Below are 17,781 nucleotides of genomic sequence, written 5' to 3' on the forward strand. Positions count from 1 at the left end.
AAGCTCAGCATTCAGAAAACGAAGATCATGGCATCTGGTCCCATCACTTCATGGGAAATAGATGGGGAAACAGTGTCAAGACTATTTTTGGGGGCTCCAAAATCACTGCAGATGGTGACTGCAGCCATGAAATTAAAAGACGCTTACTCCTTGGAAGAAAAGTTATGACCAACCTGGATAGCACATTGAAAAGCAGAGACATTACTTTGCCAGCAAAGGTTCGTCTAGTCAAGGCTATGGTTTTTCCTGTGGTCATGTATGGATGTGAGAGTTGGACTGTGAAGAAGGCTGAGCGCCGAAGAATTGATACTTTTGAACTGTGGTGTTGGAGAAGACTCTTGAGAGTCCCTTGGACTGCAAGGAGATCCAACCAGTCCATCCTAAAGGAGATCAGCCCTGGGATTTCTTTGGAAGGAATGATGCTAAAGCTGAAACTCCAGTACTTTGGCCACCTCATTTGAAGAGTTGACTCACTGGAAAAGACTCTGATGCTGGGAGGGATTGGGGGCAGGAGGAGAAGAGGACGACAGAGGATGAGATGGCTGGATGGCATCACCGACTCGATGGACGTGAGTTTGAGTGAACTCCGGGAGTTGGTGATGGACAGGGAGGCCTGGCGTGCTGCGATTCATGGAGTCGCAAAGAGTCAGACATGACTGATCGACTGAACTGAACTGAACTGCATCCAGACTTTCAACCAGTTAACAGGAAACACAGGACAGAGGAAGAACAAGTCAGACCCCAGAACTAGACAACTCAAGGATGTTCTTCCATCTGTGGGTGACTGATCTGGCTTCAGGAGTAAGAAACAAACAGGGTGCCTAATGCTAAAGACCCTAAAGGAAAGGTGTAAACATGGCTTGGGGTCAGCTAGGACCTAAGTAGGGCCCCCACAAGCTGTGCTATAGCCCACAGCACTAAACAGCTCAAGATACTGGTGAGGGTGAGATGTCAGAAGGTCTACCTCTCGTTTCCAAATTGCCAGGCAGTGTACACACCCCACAGACAATGCAAACAGGGCAAACTATTAACAAGAGTTGAATCTAGATGGTAGCACATGGGTGATCACTGTACTCTTCCTGACTCTTTATATTTCTGAAAATTTTCATACTAAAAAATTGGAGAAATGGACTCCCTAGTGGTCCAATGGCTAAGATTCTGTGCCCCCAATGCAGGGGACCTGGGTTCAATCCCTGGTCAGGGAACTAGATCCCACATGCTGCAACTACAGCCCAGTGCTACCAAATAAATAAATAAATAATTTTAATTGAAGGAAAAATTTAAAACATTTTTTTTTCTACTCAAGTTTGCTGAACTTAGTAATAGGTACTTACAAAATCAACTAAAAGTACTCGTTACACTGGGTATCAGATGATAGGGAATTATTGTTTATTCCGTTTAGTATGACAAAGGTAACGTGATTGTGTGAGTAACTGGCCTACGTGAAGTTTTTATGGACCTGTAGTTTGCTTTAAAATACTTCAACAACATAATAATTAAGCAAATACGGCAAGATACTAACTGTTAAATCTAAATGATACATACAGGATGTTTATTTTACCATTCCGTCCTCCTTTAAAAAAAAAGGGCTTCTTAAAAAAAAAAAAAAAGAGTGTTACTGGTGCAGCTGCTGTGGAAAACACTCCGGCAGTTCCTCAAAAGTTAGACACAGAACCACCATGTGATCCACCAATCCCACTTCTGGGTGTGCACCCAAAAGAACTGAAAGCAGAACCTAAACCAGTATTTGCACACGCATGTTCACAGCAGCACTATTCAGAACAGCCAAAACATGGAAACCTAACCATCAACAGAGAAAAGGAGAAACAAAACGTGTTCTATACACACAATTCAGCCTTTACAAGGGAGGAAATGACGCCGCAACAGGGATGAACCATGCAAACATCACGCCAAGGAGAAGAGACCGGGCACAAAGGGTTAAGTATGCAGAATCCACGTCCAGGGCCCTCTAGACAAGTCAGTTTCATAGAGATGCGGGAAGGGAAGCTGGGACAGTCTCCCTGAGCAGAGGTGAAGGAGTTCTGAAACAGCAATAATGGTCAAATGACACTGTTGATGTACTTAATGCCACTGAATTGGACATTTGAAGTGGTTAAAATGGTCAATTTTATGTCATTTTATCACAATAAGTGAAGTGAAGTTGCTCAGTTGGGTCCGACTCTTTGTGACCCCATGGACTGTAGCCTACCACACTCCTCTGTCGTGGGATTTTCCAGGCAAGAGTACTTTGACATCTCCTCCTCCAGAGGATCTTCCCAACCCAGGGATCGAACCTGGGTCTCCCGCATTGTAGACAGACGCTTTACCATCTGAGCCACCAGGGAAGTCTTATCACAATAAAATTTTTTTAAAAACCAAAGGATGAGAATACTTTGGCCACCTGATGCAAAGAGCTGACTCACTGGAAAAGACCCTGGTGCTGGGAAACACTGAGGGCAGGAGGAGAAGGGGGCAACAGAAGATGAGATGGTTGGATGGCATCACCAACTCAATGGACATGTATCTGAGCAAACTCCAGGAGATAGTGAAGGACAGGGAAGCCTACCGTGCTGCAGTCCATGGGATCACAAAGAGCTGGATACAACTTAGCAACTGAACAGCAACAACAAAGGATGAGAAAAGTCTAAGAACATACAGATGGAGAAGACAGCCCCCACCTCTATACCAGAGCGCCTAAAGAGGACTCTACCTAAAAATGAACAAGTGAAAGGCAAAACCAACGCAGCAGGCAAGAGCTTTCTAAGCTGCTTCCGGAAAGCACGGGTCAGTGTCAAGGCACCTAAGACGAGGGGCCCCCTGCCTGATGAGCCTGTTTCTACTACATCTTCCCTGAGCCCACACACAGAACACAAAGGTCTCACCCACGAGTAAGAAGCATTAAGCTTTCTCAGTGGTGAGGGCCTGGACTGACCGGCTTCCCAGGATGTGGGAGACTGTGGGGACAGAGCTAGAATCCCTTCTCTCTCCAGCCTGCATTTCTCTTCTTTCACCCACGTGCTGTCAGAGCACTGGTGACAATATATCTTTGAATATTATTAGCTGTGCTCCATGGGAAAACAGGTCCCATGACTGATACATTTTAAATCTGAAAAATTAGACCTTGTATTTGTTTTTTTGGTGTGTTTTCTTCTATCTCCAACTTATGGCTTCCAGAGAAACCAAGGGAAGAGGGAAATGGCTTACTGCGGGGAGTGCTCAGTAAGTTGGTTCTGCACCCACCTCTACAGGAACAGTCTCCATCGGGACACCACGGACAGGGCACAGAAGCAGTGACGGGGTGCTTGCCCACCCAGCCTGGACATGGGTTCTGGGGAGTAGCACACACGGGGCCCTCCGGGTTGGCAGTCCCCAAGCCTTGAGGACCTTACCTTTACAGTCATGTCTGACAAAACTGGAGGGCACGTGTGAACAAACACTCTAACGGACACTGCAAAAATGAGAGAGAGGGATAGACAAGAACTGGAGGGTAAGTAAAACCAAAGCGTTGGACCTGGGTTTTCTTTTGAAATCCCTCAAATCTGTCTAAAAATAAGACATCCTATTCCAAACACCTCAGTAAAAAGTAAAGGCCCTGCACCCTTAACCAATCTGATGCCTTCAGACCACACGTGAACCTTCCCCACAAGTTCTCAGGGCTTGGCTGCCACTGGAGGCAACCTGGACGTCCTGCCCCAACGGGCAGCTCCCCGGCGGGGGGACAGGCACGCACTGGTGGGGCTGCTCCCTGCCTCACGCCCGCTCCACCGCGGGCTGCTGGAGAGTGCTGCTCACACGTACCCACTCCTGGTCAAGTCTGCCAACCACCAGCAGCTGCTTCCTACCTTTGTCATCACCATTCTAGGTAAGTAATGAAAAGCCCTCGTTATAACGCTAACCTCGAGGTACCACCCCTCGGCAGAACGAAGCCTTGATTGTTCTGAAGTTCTCCAGGATGAGGGGATCTGGAAAGCTCACCGTGCCTAAACTGAGACATCTCACGGTGACACACCTGGGCACCAACATCAACGATCCCAAGCAGGTAAACATCCCACCACTGGCACGGACACCACACCTCCTGCTCCCCATGTGTCCCCCACCCAACACTCAGTCCCTGGAGACTCAGTCCTTAAGGGTTTCAGTGTCAGATAACTGACCTCGGGAAAGTGTAGGGTCACTAGAGGGCAGTTTTGTTCCTGCATAAAACAAATATGACCCGATATAAAAATATCCTACTACTCAAAGTGACTTTTAATGAAACTGAAGGCTATTTAAAGCAGCCGACTTCCTAGATTCATCAGCACTTAACACTTGCTTCTGTATAACCTCAACTTATAAACTGTGTTTACCTTGTTATCTTTTTAAGCAAATGCAGGTACAGATATACTAACAAGGACAGGCGCAGAGCGGTCCCCAGCTGGGCCATGGGCAGGCTCGCCCTCTGCATTCCCACAACTAGATCTTGTAGTCAACTTTGGTATTTTTTTCATTTTACTGAAAAATAACTTAGATTACTATATAAATTGAAGGTGCACAGCATGATGGTCTGATTAACAGACATTGTGAAATGATTACACTAGGTTCAGCTGATGTCCATCTTCTCATTAGACACAAACAAACAAAAGAAAAGGAAAATACCCTCTCCTTTCCCTGAGCTCAGGCCTTCCTCTCCTGGGTGTGGCACACCACACCAGAACTCAGCTGTCTTACAGCTGGGTTTGTACCTCTTAACCACCTTCCTCGAGTTCCCCTCTCCCCTCCTTCCGCCTCTTTTCTAAGACTTCAGTGTTTTGTTTTCTTTTGTTTTAGATCCCACACATAAATGAGCTTATACAGCATTTGTCTTTCTCTGACTGATTCACTTACATGATATCCTCAAGGTCCATCCATGTTGTTGCAAACGACAGGCGTGCCTCGCTTTTATGGCTGAGTAATACTCCACTGGATATCTGTACTACATTTCCCTTATTCATTTATCTATCAACAGATACTTCAGTTGTTTCTCTATCTTAGCTGTTGAAAATAATGCTTCAATGAACATATATCTTTTCAAAGTAGCATTTCCATTCTCTTAGGATAAATACTTAGGTGTAGGCTGTTGGCTCATGCAACCGTTCTAGTTTTCCTTTTTTGAGGAGCCGTCACTGTTTCCACGGTGGCTGTACCAGTTTACATCCCACCAACACTTGTTAGCTGTCTTGTTGGTAACAGCCCACTCTGACAGGTGTGAGGTAACAGCTCACTGTCATTTTGATGTGCACTTCCCTGATGATTCGTGATGCTGAGCACCTTTTCATATACCTGTTGGTTGTTCATATACCTTCTTTGGGACAATCTCTACTCAGGTCCCTTGGCCATTTTTTAAATTGCATTATTTGTTTTTTTGCTATTGAGTTGTATGAGCTCTTTCTATATTTTGGATATTAACTCCCTATCAAATACATGGTTTACAAGTATTTTCTCCCAATTCCATACATTTTCTTTCCACTTTGGTAATAGTTTTCTTTTTAAATTAAACCAAATTATTAACATAAATTTGCTAACATCTAGAATTAACTTGACTTTTACATTTTACATCCCCAAAGAGTAGTTTTCATTACTTAATCAGTCTGTAACATTTGCAAAATAGGCCCCTAGGGATGAAACCAGCCAGCACCACCTCGCCCACACAGCACAGGGAGCCTTTGGGCAAAGAATCTGACGTGCTCTCCCTACAAGGGCCAGGACAGCCTTTTCTCCCCTCTGATGCAGGGACAATACCCAGAGAATCTACTCACTAGACAACATCAACTATTAACAATGAGGGCTTACTTCTCTGAACTACAGGCTAGGTTTCCAAGTCAAAATGGAAATTCATTTAATCCAAGGGGGAAAAGTCTCGTGAGCAAAGTCTCATCTGTGTGACTCAGCTCTAAATCTTATAGGTGACTAGCTGTATTTTCAGCAGTAAAGCTACAGTTTAGGGAATGTAGCCACTAACGACAGTCATCTACATGAGAAGTTTAGAAGGTACCTTAGCTTTCGGTAAGGACATGGGTCCTAGCCAGCTCTCAGGTCACTGCCCTGTAAACACCCAGACGCCAGGCCACGCAGGAAATAAACTCGTCAACATTAATCTGTTTGCTACAAATCTCTTCGCCTCCTTTAGAGCCCCACAACCCACTTCCAGCCTCCACCGAGAAGACAGAAGCTGCCATTTCCAAGCTCGCGAAGCTTGGCCCCTTAGCACAGACACCTGGCACCCCTGCAGCTGGTATCTGCTGCTAGGAGGACTTCAGCCTGCAAGTAGCTCAGTAAGAACAGAGTCTATGGACGGGGCTGGGGGGAGCACAGACTGCTTCCTTAGCTTAAAACCAACAACCCAAACATGGACTTCAGCCCCACTTGCAAACATTTGGAAACCAAGTAGCCTTTGCCTGTTTAGGAGCTTTTATAAATGAGGTTTAACAAATACCAACTTACAGGTGTCAGTAGAGCAAGTCACTAGCATGGTGTGCAGCTGCAGTGACACCAAGGCTGCAGTAGCTTCTGTGGCCTCGAGTCTCCAAGGACATTTACATCTTAAAATCACAGAATATTCCTTTCCTGTCTGCATTTTTGTTTTTTTTCAAGTTATTTTTACAGAACCCTCTTCGCTGAAAGCCCAACCCTCAAAAGCAGCCCTGGATAAACAAAGAAATAGTGCCAAGCCTGCCTCAGGGAGGGCGAGAAAAGGCCAGAGGGCACCAGCCGCCTGAGCCCCTGCCCACCCCGGCCCCACTTCTGTGCTGCTGCGCAGCCATCATCACTGCAGTTAGTTCAGAAGCAATGATGAAGACAAGCTCTCTCCCTCCAGGGAGCAGCAGCTGTCAGCCGGCAGAGGTGAGATGTTCTACTGTCATGGAGGGGTGGTGACATGGGGACCTGGCAGAGCAGGGAGAGCGTGAGTGAGAATGAACACAAAGCCAAGCACCTCGCAGCTGAGCAGCCCCAAACGTCCACTTCTGCATCTGTGATGAGACTGTGAGCAATTCAGGGCCCTGCCAGAAACAGTACAGCCTACAGAGACCATCCCCCGCTGAAGGCCAGCAGCCAGACGCCCTGAGTGTCACTGCTGCCCCGCCCACGGTCAGACCAAAGGACGAAGTCCTTGTGACACGGCACATGACCAGCGTGCTGTGACAGAGCAGGACAGAAGCTCTGTTCTGATGGCGTGAAGCCAACCAACCGCGCCTACTCTCACGCAAGCAGGCCCCCACGCAGCCTCAAAGCACACGAGCTCCAAGCAGAACACTGAGGCTCTCCTGCCAGGTGCCACTCCTTTCGCAGCTGAGAGCCTTTTAACATTGATCTTCTGGGCAAACACTGGCTAAACATCTAATCCTATGTGCATAACATGTGCGCAGAACTATGAGAGACACAAAGCAGACAGCATCCAAGAGAAGCCTAAGATAGGGCGGTCTTTCTCCTCTGGATACATCCACCACCTCCACCGCAGGCTGCTTCTCCAGCTCCTACTACTCAGAGCTACTCTGAAGACCCAGAGCTACTCTGCTGGGCCTGCAGTTGAATGTATGGGACAAAAGAGGTGTTTGAGCCAATCGCAGGCTCCTGGGGAGTGGCCCACTCCTCCCTGCAGTGGGGCAAGCACCAGAGACGGGGCACCTGGGTCTGTCACAGCTCCACAGGCAGGGCACCTTCCATAAAACTGGTCATCCCTCTCAATCGACCCTCAAGTATGTACAACAACACTTGTCAGGAAACACCATCCTGCCCACACAGCCCACTTTCAAGGTTCCCTGGACGCTCTGAGGACCGCTTTATGATGGGAGGCCCTCCCTGTCCCCTGAGTGGCCTCTGGCCAGGATCCAGCAAACATATTTCATTCCTCGGTCACTTTCCCAGGACAGCATCTCTGCCATGTATGTGAACTCAGGCATCATTCCTACAGCAAAATCTCAACCCTGTCATCTATCTCTTTCTGGTCGTCATCATATACTTTTCCCCATAAAATGGTGTTCCCACTTTCCCTAACAGTGTCTCTTCCACTGAGACCTTTTTAAACCTGATATTCATCCCAAAGCAAAGGACAACAGGGGGACAAGAACAGCCAGAACATGAGGCAGGGCCTCTCATGAGCAGTGGCCACCTGGCCACTCTCCCTCCGCCCGAGCCCTAGATGCTGCCTTCTCCCGGCCCCAGATCCAGGCGCGGGGCGCTCACTGCCAAGCCTTCCTGCCCACCATGCACTGGCGTTCCTCTAGCCTCTCTGACACCACCCACTCCATGTGTGGTCTCCGCCTCCCCATCCCCATCAGCAGGGCCCTCATCCCCAGAACACACACTCAGACCGCGCTCTGCTTTCCTGGCTTCGGCTGCTACCGGCTCCTGCATGGGCTCCAGGCCGTCCTCACGTTACCACCCGTCCTGCCTGCCTTTGTCCAGAGGCTTCTGACTCTGCTGCTGCCCCTGCTCTGCGCACCAGAGCGCCTCCTCCAGCACACCTCCCAGAGCTCGCAGTGCCCTGGCCCCCGCGGGCAGCTCCGGCCCCACATCCTCCTTCCTCTCCCTGCATCCACCATGCAGTCCTGCACACAGCGAGCAGCCAATGAACATCTGACTACATCAGTGGAACGTGGGGAAAGCTGTCTATCCAGTCTCAGAGGCCCCTCCCTAAGACGTGTACTCACCCCAGTTCCCAACTATCCTCCCAATACACAGCAGGCCACATTCAGAAAAACCAGAAGTCAGCTACACAACTGCCGATACACAGTGGCTTTACACAGTGCCAAATGGGTGAATGGTTACAACGACAGAAAAAACAAAGACGGTACTCTTCACAACTGCCAAGGTCATGAAAAACAAGGAAAGCCTGGAAAACTGTTACAGACAGGAGGAGACTAAGAAGACATGCAACTAAATGCCATGTGGGATCCTGGAGAAGGAAAAGGACATTAGTGGGAAGTGAGTGAAATCTAAATGCATCAGGGGTTGAATTAACAGCATAACGTATCAATGCTAATTTCTCAGCTTTGCCAATCTTAACATTGCTATGTAAGATATTAATAATAGAGGACCTGAATAAAGAATATAATGCAACTGTCTATTATTTTTGCAACTTTTCTGTATATCTAAAATTATTCCAAAAAAGAAAGTTTATTTAAAACAAAACCTTGAGACTTCCCAACAGTCCAGTGGTTAAGACCACGCTTTCACTGCAAGGGGGCACACATTCCCTGGTCAGGAAACTAAAATACTGCATGCCAAGTGATGCAGCCAAAAAAATAATAAGACATTTAATTTTTTAAATAAAATTTTAAAATAAAACAGTGTGCACATACAAAATGTGCATTTCACCATACCCTGTCAATGCCAAACTACACTAGCTGATGGATGGTACTGCGTCCTCCAGGAATCAAGAGAGCTCTGACGAACCGAGGCCGAGTGCCAGCGCCTACTGCACACTGACCTGACCCAACTTCACCTGTAAGGACAGCATCTAAGGACGCCGAGCCTAGTGCGGTCAGCAGAGTAACTCCCCCAGAGAGGTCCACATCCTGATCCCTGGCACCTCTAGACATCTCAGGCTAGTAATCAGCAGACAGGGGACTGACTACCATGGATGATTCTGGTGAGCCCAACATAATCACAGGGGTTTAAAAGTCGAAGACGGAGGCAGAAGAGAGTCAAAGGAGGACGTGACTTTGGAATAAGGTCAGAGAGATGCAAGGTTGCCAGCTTTAAAGATGAAGGAAGGGTCCATGTGAAGAGCCTCCAAAAGATGAAGAGGCAAGGAAATTAAGTCTCCCTGGAACTGGCAGAAGGAACCAGCCCTGGTCATTTGTTACACAGTCACAGAAAATAAGCAGTGACAGCATTGAAACGGAAAACTCACAAGCCCTTCTCCAAACCCTTAGACCATGTTTCCCCACCCTGCACAGCCGCCTGAGTCAGCCCCCACCCCTCCACCTCCCTTCCGGGTCCCACCTCCCTCCACCCAACAGACTTGGAGGCTTAGAAGAAAAACATCAAGGAAAAGGAGGTGTGATGGGTTAAATTCTAAGAGATTTTTCTCCCCAACTTTCTAAAATTTCACTATGCCATTAAATAACTTTTTTTTAAAGATTAGTTACTGCTTAAACATAATCTTTAAAAAGTCAGTCATCTGATGAGAACCCAGATTCAGCAGAATCAGATCTAATCACTTTACCAAAGAAAAACAAAGTTCACATGTACCTCATTAAGGTCACAGCTGCTGAAATCACTCAGGATATGAGTGAAAGCACATGTTACTTTTCTAAGTTTCATACTAAATGATAAGACACTTCAAAGATCACCTTTCCCAAGTATTAGGGAAAAAATCTCCCCATAAGAAAACATTCTGAGTTTAAGCATATTTCATATATTAACCTCTAAACTCAAAAACTTCAAATTCTAGATGGACTCTTTTAAAGATAATGGAAATATCTATGTAGGCAAGCTAAAGTTAAATATATTAGGAGCCAATCATACAACTCTGGCAAAGAAAGAATTCACAAAGTCTAGAAATTCCTTGAAAACATAATCACCTTGAGGGCTACAATTTCCAACCCCTAAGGCTGGCCATTCTCCTCTGTAAGCATCCAAAAGGATAGGATTTCTTTTAAAATGTTCTGCACATCCTTTAATTAGTCAGGCGTTTTAGTAATTTTTTTTTTTTTAGTTAATTCCTTCAAGAGCGGTGTCTTGGGGTTTTGTTGAGTTTTTATTTTTACTTCCTGTTTTACAGGATGTAAAACCACATTTAGAAACACACTAGCAAGGCTTAATTTCTTAAGAGTAATAAGGTTCTCCACTGCATTTCTCATGCTCTCTGTTTTAGGTAAGTTTACACAATATAGCCATAATATCTTCAAGTCTACTTTTTCACCCTGAATTAAATGAAAGTTTTACTTTGCTGGATATGAATGAAGTAAAAAAGAAAAAACAAAAACACTGTAACTTTAGCCCAAACCTTATGAACCAAGCACCTTCCCGCAATGTCCTCATTATTTAGAAATGTTCATTATTCCAGCACATTCACATTCTGGGTCTGAAGACGACCACTGGAAGGGGAAGAGGACGGGACACTCTCTACTGACGAGCTGAGGACAATCTACTTGCTGCATTTTAGATGAAAAATAATCTCTGATATCAGAAAGTTATTAGGCATTTACAAATTAAATTTCAATCCCAGCCCTTCTTAAAGGTCACCTTTTTTAGTTGAACAAGTGGCTGGAGAAGGAAGGATTTTATGAATTTTAGTTAACCTTGACCAAAAAAACACTTCTTTTTCAATCTAAGTGATCAAAAATGTTTTTAGTTAAGAAAAGGCCAATGTTATGTCATGATGAGGTGCACACTGGTTTTTTTACAAGTGGAAAAAGAACACCTACAGATTTTCAGGATAATAACTAATTCACTGCACAGATGCCAAGGGCAGGACTGGACATGCGGGTCTCGCCCAGCCAGCAGGCACTCTGTAACTCAGACAGCACTGCTCACCTCGATCCTGGCTGGGGTGGGCTTCCCAGAAACCATACCCCTGCAACAGGACTTTCAGTCATTTCAGCCCTTGAAATATCTGAGCTATATTAATAAGCCAGACTTCTTGTATTTTTACACCGAAAACCCCCTTAACTGTTTATTCAAAGGATCATAGTTGGAACGGATCGTTTTCTCAAGTTCTAGAATGATGTCTTTAGTTTCAAAAACAACCAATCCCCCTCACCTAAAATGTTAAAACCACACAAACCTAAACCTACTGTTATCTAAACCAAGAACTCAAGTCTTTATCACCCAAATTATGTCCACAATTCGGGTTTTCAATAACAACTTTTTCCCAAGTACATAACAGGTTCATTTTTTAAACTTTAGAAAACATAAACCACACACAACCCTATTTTCGTGAATTTCTCCCCAAAGAGATTTTTTTTTCCATTAAAATACCAAAACTGAGCAGGGGGATAAGGGATAACATAAAGGGGGCTGCCTCCATTCTGGAGAATGTATATTGCTTTGGCCTTTTTTATTACAACTGCTCAGGAAGTTAAAAACTAAATCAAAGAACGCTAAACCTTTCAAGGGACTCCACTATGACACTAACCCACTGTTGACACGACACACGACCAGCACCAGCAGCAAAGTACACCTGGCCAGCCTGACTGTGGCCCCAACACAGCAGTCCTACCAAAACTCCTTTCACAGAGAACATTCTTCTTCTTCCACAAAGAGAACCCGCCTTCAATTACGGACATTTTCTTTTGTCTCTTGTTTTGTGCCAACTGTAAAAGCCATGCTCCAACCATCCTCTAAATTGTAAAGGTAAACTTGTAATGATAACAAATGGGAAAACAGCTAAAATGTACATAGCATAATTTCTAGTCAGTCAAATAAATGTTCATAATCCTAAGTTTATCCTTTCAAAATTACTCAAATACTTCCATACACAGTCTTTGAACAGTTCAACAAATACTTCTTGAGGCAATTCTATGACCATGGTCCTTCCTAGCCTGCAACTCTGATAACAAAGAGACCATGCCTACCTTTATTAAGCTTACAGCCCTGCTATCACGGGGCACATACAAACCAATCACATCTGATCAACTGTCAAGTTCTACATGGCTATTACAAGGTGGGGTTATAAGAAGACTCTATGAGGAAGCATATTTAACTAAGACCCAAAGGCTGAGCAGGAGTTATCTTAGAGGTTTTGGGGTGGGGGCAAGTAGGGAAGACTTGCAAAGGAGACAATAATGGATACTCAGCAAGACCCTAGTCCAGGCAGAGGGTCATCTAGGAAATGAAAGGCCAATGGAGCCAAAGCATCAGGAGTTGAAAAGACCTGAGTGAAGGGGGGGGGGGGGGCGGTCACACAATCAGGGTTAGACTGATTAATAACCATCTGGGACACTTTTCTTAAAAATGCTTGTAGTTCTAGCATATACATAAAACACTAAATAAATAAAACACTATTGTGGTAAAAAATCAGCCTGCCAATGCAGGAGACATGTCACCCCTGGTCCAGAGAGATCCCAAAAGCCAAGGAGCAACTAAGCCCCTGCACCACAACCACTGAGCCCACACGCCGCAACTACTGGAGCCTGGGCACCTAAAGTCAGGGCCCCACAACAAGCGAAGCCAAAGCAATGGAAAGTGCTTGAACTGCAACTGGAGAAAAAGTCCACATAGCAGTGAAGACCCAGCACAGTCATATATTAAAAAAAAAAAACCTATTTGGTCCAAAGGTGAATTTGAAGAAAATTTTAAATGTGGAGAGGGAAGAATGGGAGTTAAGAAAAGCACAGAAGAATGCTAACAAAAACATGTATTTATGTACACAGCTGAGCCTGACTCTGGCTTAAAAGATATCAAGAATTACATCCACCAAACAACAACAACAAAACCACTTGGAATAGAAACATCTCTATCAGAATTAACAAAGTAGATGTTAAAGTGGATCCTTCCCTAAGCCTTTTTAAAAAGGCTTTCTAACTGCCTGCATTCCAGGTGCCGGGGATTGACCTCTTTTTTTTTCTGTATAGCTTTAAGATAAAACTGGAAAAGTTGAACTGCAAAGAAATTCCATTTGAAATTCAAATTAAGAGAACACATAGGAAAACATTTCAAGACAGTTTAACTTTCAGTTATTTGTGTTCACTTATTTTTTGCGTTAGGTTTACCAACTGGCCGAGCTCGATCCCCACAGAGCACTGACTGAATAACAATAGTGAACTGACCTGGTGCGCGGTCAGACGAGCAGTACAGCTTCAGTCTCACCTATTAACTCACGAGTATCTTGCTATTAAAGGAAGTTCATCCATTACACTTTCATTTGAGACATGAAGGGACTTACACAGGATAATGGACAGATCAAAACACTTATTTTGGCAACAAATGACGATTATGCCCTGAACCGGCATTTACTGACACTCTCTAATTATGTTATTTAATTGATGATGGGCTCAGTGCCACCCTATGCAAAGTAACTCCTCTCTCATACTGGATGAAATGGAACCTTACTATGTCAAATGTACTTAAAAACTCAAGGATCACAAAGCATCTTGACAAATACTCTTCAATACAAATACCATAGTTTCTTTAAGTCTATGTGTAGAAAGTTCTACTTGCCACTGTATCAACACTGTAATTAGAGCTGAGATGACAGCCACTGGTCCCAAGCAGCCCATCTGGTTTGGAGAGATGAAAGGCCTGCTGTGCGGTGTGATTATCACGGCCAGGCCCGCAGCACACCCAGAGAAAAACATCCAAGAGTGGCAACCCAGCGGCACAACTGCAAAGGAGGAATTCACGATTACGTGACACCTTTAAAAACAAACTTCTGGTAAATCCTGTTATGCACATTTTCCCACAATTAAAAAAAAAAAAAAACTTAGAAGAAAAAGACCTTTTCCAAGTTCCAAATCTGGGGCAAATTTGGCACTATCTTTGGGCAGCTTTTAACTAACTCAGGAGGCACGCACAAAGAACAGAGGAATATGTCACAGCAACTTGGTCTTTGTTTCCTCTGTCCAGAGAGCCAGCCTATCAAAGGCGAGCCTGCTCCTGAGCGTGACACCAGAGAGGGCGGACAACAGCTGAATGGAGGGCGGGGGACCAAGGGTCACAATCTAGGTTGAGCAAGATGTGTTCCCTTTTTCTTCTCCAACGACAGTTTCAAAGTAATACCAGAGTACTTGTGCAATCATCCTCAAAAGACACAAACAGAACTCAGGTCCTCCAGGATGGCAACACTGAGGAAGAGCAATCAAGGTCCTCCAGAGAGCAAATGCAGTCTCAGGGTCTCTGATTTAGAACTATCCAAGTTATGCCATTGACTGGGTCTGCAGGAACCAAAAATAGTAACTGTTTCAATGGCACTTTTTCCACAAGCAGAATCATCTTACATCTTTTGGCTAAGAGCATTTCATCACCACCCCCCACCACCACCAAAGGATCAGAAGTCTTAAGTTTTGCAATTCAACAACTGCATACACTCTCACTCCTCAGTGGAGAAGGAATGTGAAGGATATTGCGCAAGTCACTTCAGAAGACCCTCTCACCAGAAGAAAGTCTGAAATTTGACTATGGAGAAATTCTTGCAAAGGAATATAAAGCTTCTCAAAGCCTACAGAAACCATGAAACCTAAGCCTGTTGCATCTGAACTGCTAGAAAGAAAATGGTTCTGAGAGCACGGAGCCCTCTTAGGCCAGCTTAATCTTCCAAAAGCCTCTTCCAAAACTCTTCGGAAGTTGGGATAGGAAACACAACAGAAGCAGAAAAGCTTGACAGGACACCAGGAAAAGAGCAGCCCCCAAGAAAAATTAAGACTCCCCGCAAAACGCCAGCGATACAAGACTCAACACAATCCCTCTTTGAGAGGGGACTGAAACCATGTGGCAGGGCCAACCTTACATACACACTCACACATACACACTCACACATACACATACACACACACACACTCACAGCTACCGCCCTGCCAGGGGATGATGAAATGAGGAACGGAAATTAACATTTCAGGCAACGTCTCACATTGTTCCTTGAGGCCAAGGGCTGCTGCTGGTGCAGCCGCCGCCGCCGCTTCCCTCCCACCCGCCCCCAGTCCCGCCTACCCTCCCCCCGAAACACCCCCGCGCCGCTGCCCCGCATTCCTGCCCCTCCGCGGGCCCACGCGCCTCCCGCGGCCCCAGCGCCCCCTCTCCCTCCAGGGCCCCGGCTCTCCCGCCCCCTCCGGCTTGGAGCCCGAAGCCGCCTGCTCCCATTTCAAAACAGCGATAATAATAGGGACGCTGGGAATAACAACTACAGCCCACACCGCAAATGCGCCCCTCCCGCGGGTCAGAGGTCGGCGCCCCGCTCTCCAGGTGCCCAGGGCCCTCCGCAGCTCTGGGCCGGCCTTTCAAGGTTGCCTGGTCCCCCAGGCCCGCCTGGAACGCCCAACGGCCCCCCATCTGCCCCTCGCGCTGCCCCGAGACCCCCAGGTCCCCAGGCCCAGCCGAAGCGCCCCGTCGGTCCCTCGGGCTTCGCAAGCTCACCCAGAGCCCACCCTCAGCCGCCTACGGCCCCCCCTCAGGCCTGCCCCGAACCCGTCTGCTCCTCAGAACCCCTGAAGACCCCCGTCGGCCCCTGCCCGCCCACAGTCCATCCTCTACCCCTCAAGGCTGCCCAGGACTCCTGTAGCCGCCCCCCACCAAGGCTCCAGGCCCGCCAAGAGCCCCTCGTCGGCCCTCTGGGCCCTCCAGGCCCACCCCGAGACCACCCTAGTCCTCGCCTGTCCCTCAGGTCAGCATGGAGCGCCTCGTCGGCCCCCGACCCCCAAGTCCGCCCGAAGACCACCGTCGACCCGCCGGCTGCCCCCCACAGGCCCACCTGAATCCCCGCACAAGTCCGCCCGGAGACCCAGAGCGCCGTCACCACTGCCCCGGACACCCTGGACCCCAGGCCCGCAGGAGCCCGCCGCTCTGCTCCGCCCGGCGCGCAAGGCCTGCAGGCCGCGAGACCGCCCCACGCCCGTCCCGATCCCTGCGCGGCCGCGGCTCTCACCGGCTCCGGCTCCGACTCCGGCTCTGGCCCGCGGCTCAGCGGCGGCGCGCGGGCGAGGCCATGCAGCCCCGGCCCGTCACCGGCCCGCGGCCCGAGCGGGAAGGCGGCGCGGGCTCCGAGCGCCGGCGAGGCGGGCGCAGACGAGCCCGCCCTCGGGCGGCGCCGCGGCAGTCTGGCTCTCACTGAGGGGGCGTCGGGCCGCGCGCTCGGCGGCGCCTCCCCGCTTGGGGCCCTCGCTCCATCGCGCTCCGGCTCGGGCGGCCTCTGGCTCCGGGACCCGGCGGCGGCTGCGGCGGCGCCGGCAGCATGAGACGTTACCTCCCATTGGCCCGCCGTATCCGCCACCACCATTGGTCCGCCGAGTTCGGGCACAGGGCTGCTTACGTCACGGCGTCGGAGAGGAAGTGCGCATGGGACCAAGGGAGACGGCGAGATTGACAGTTTGTAGGACGGGCTGGGGCGGGACCAGAAGGACATCCGGGGTTGGATTGGACAAGGTCGTGCGTCCAGGCGCAAGAGTCTCCGAGGTAGCGAAAAGCTGGATTGGCTACGTGTTTCGCACAAGGGGCGGGTCTTTTGGCCTCGAACATGACGATTGGCCTTTCCAAGTGCCGGAAGCGGCGAAGGGAACGGTCGGGAGCGGATCTGGGCGGAAGGCGGTAGAAGGCGCGGTGTCGCGGAACGCACACTGGTAGGGAGGCGCGCCCGCGAGTTCAGGGCCGGGTAGGGGCAGTTGGTGCTCTGTCAGCTCACATCCAGACCATTCTGCTCTGGTTGTACCTGCCGCTCGCACAGGGACGCTTGACCACCGTCCACCGACCGAGTCGCCTCTCACATCTGCTTTTTTAAAGGGAACGGAGATCCTTCCAGCCGCGCGGCGGGGCCGAAGAGAAAAACACTGACTTCAACCAAATACGGAATTAAAATTAGGAAATATGAATAAGGAGGCAGTTTGCCTAGAAGTAATCTGAAAACATACTAAAGCAAAAACAAAGTGAAGTTCCACAGAAGCAGAAGCTATGGATAAAAATATACAGTAGCGAAAAGAAGTGCAGAGAAAAGGAAAGAATGAAACCTTTGAACATATTAATTCACAAATGTTTACTGAGTGTCTTTTACCAGCCAGGCACTAAATCAGGCACTGGAAACGAACTGGAACAGCAACTCTATCTACCAGCATGTGGTTTCTCACCATGGAGGGAAGACACACCTTCGTTGAATACAAGTACCTAATTACAGGC

General features: G+C 47.8%; 1 protein-coding gene across 19 annotated transcripts in view; it reads right to left on the reverse strand.

The window, feature by feature from the left end:
- Window positions 1–16,958, reverse strand: part of ANKRD11 (ankyrin repeat domain 11) — a 120,131-nt gene extending 103,173 nt beyond the window's left edge. For 11 of the 19 annotated variants that reach the window (XM_086350366.1, XM_086350382.1, XM_086350358.1 and 8 more), the window contains exon 1: window positions 16,541–16,831. The gene's annotated coding sequence lies outside the window, so the exon portion shown is untranslated. Of the gene's footprint in view, window positions 1–16,366; window positions 16,507–16,540; window positions 16,832–16,858 lie in introns of those variants that run through there. The other 8 variants (XM_086350372.1, XM_086350380.1, XM_086350377.1 and 5 more) reach the window with 5 other exon arrangements.
- Window positions 16,959–17,781: the final 823 nt, after the last annotated feature.

The sequence above is a fragment of the Bos grunniens genome, chromosome 18, assembly GCF_055505025.1.
Source record: "Bos grunniens cultivar Pamir isolate PY7600 chromosome 18, Bosgru_T2T1.0, whole genome shotgun sequence".
NCBI lineage: Eukaryota > Metazoa > Chordata > Mammalia > Artiodactyla > Bovidae > Bos > Bos grunniens.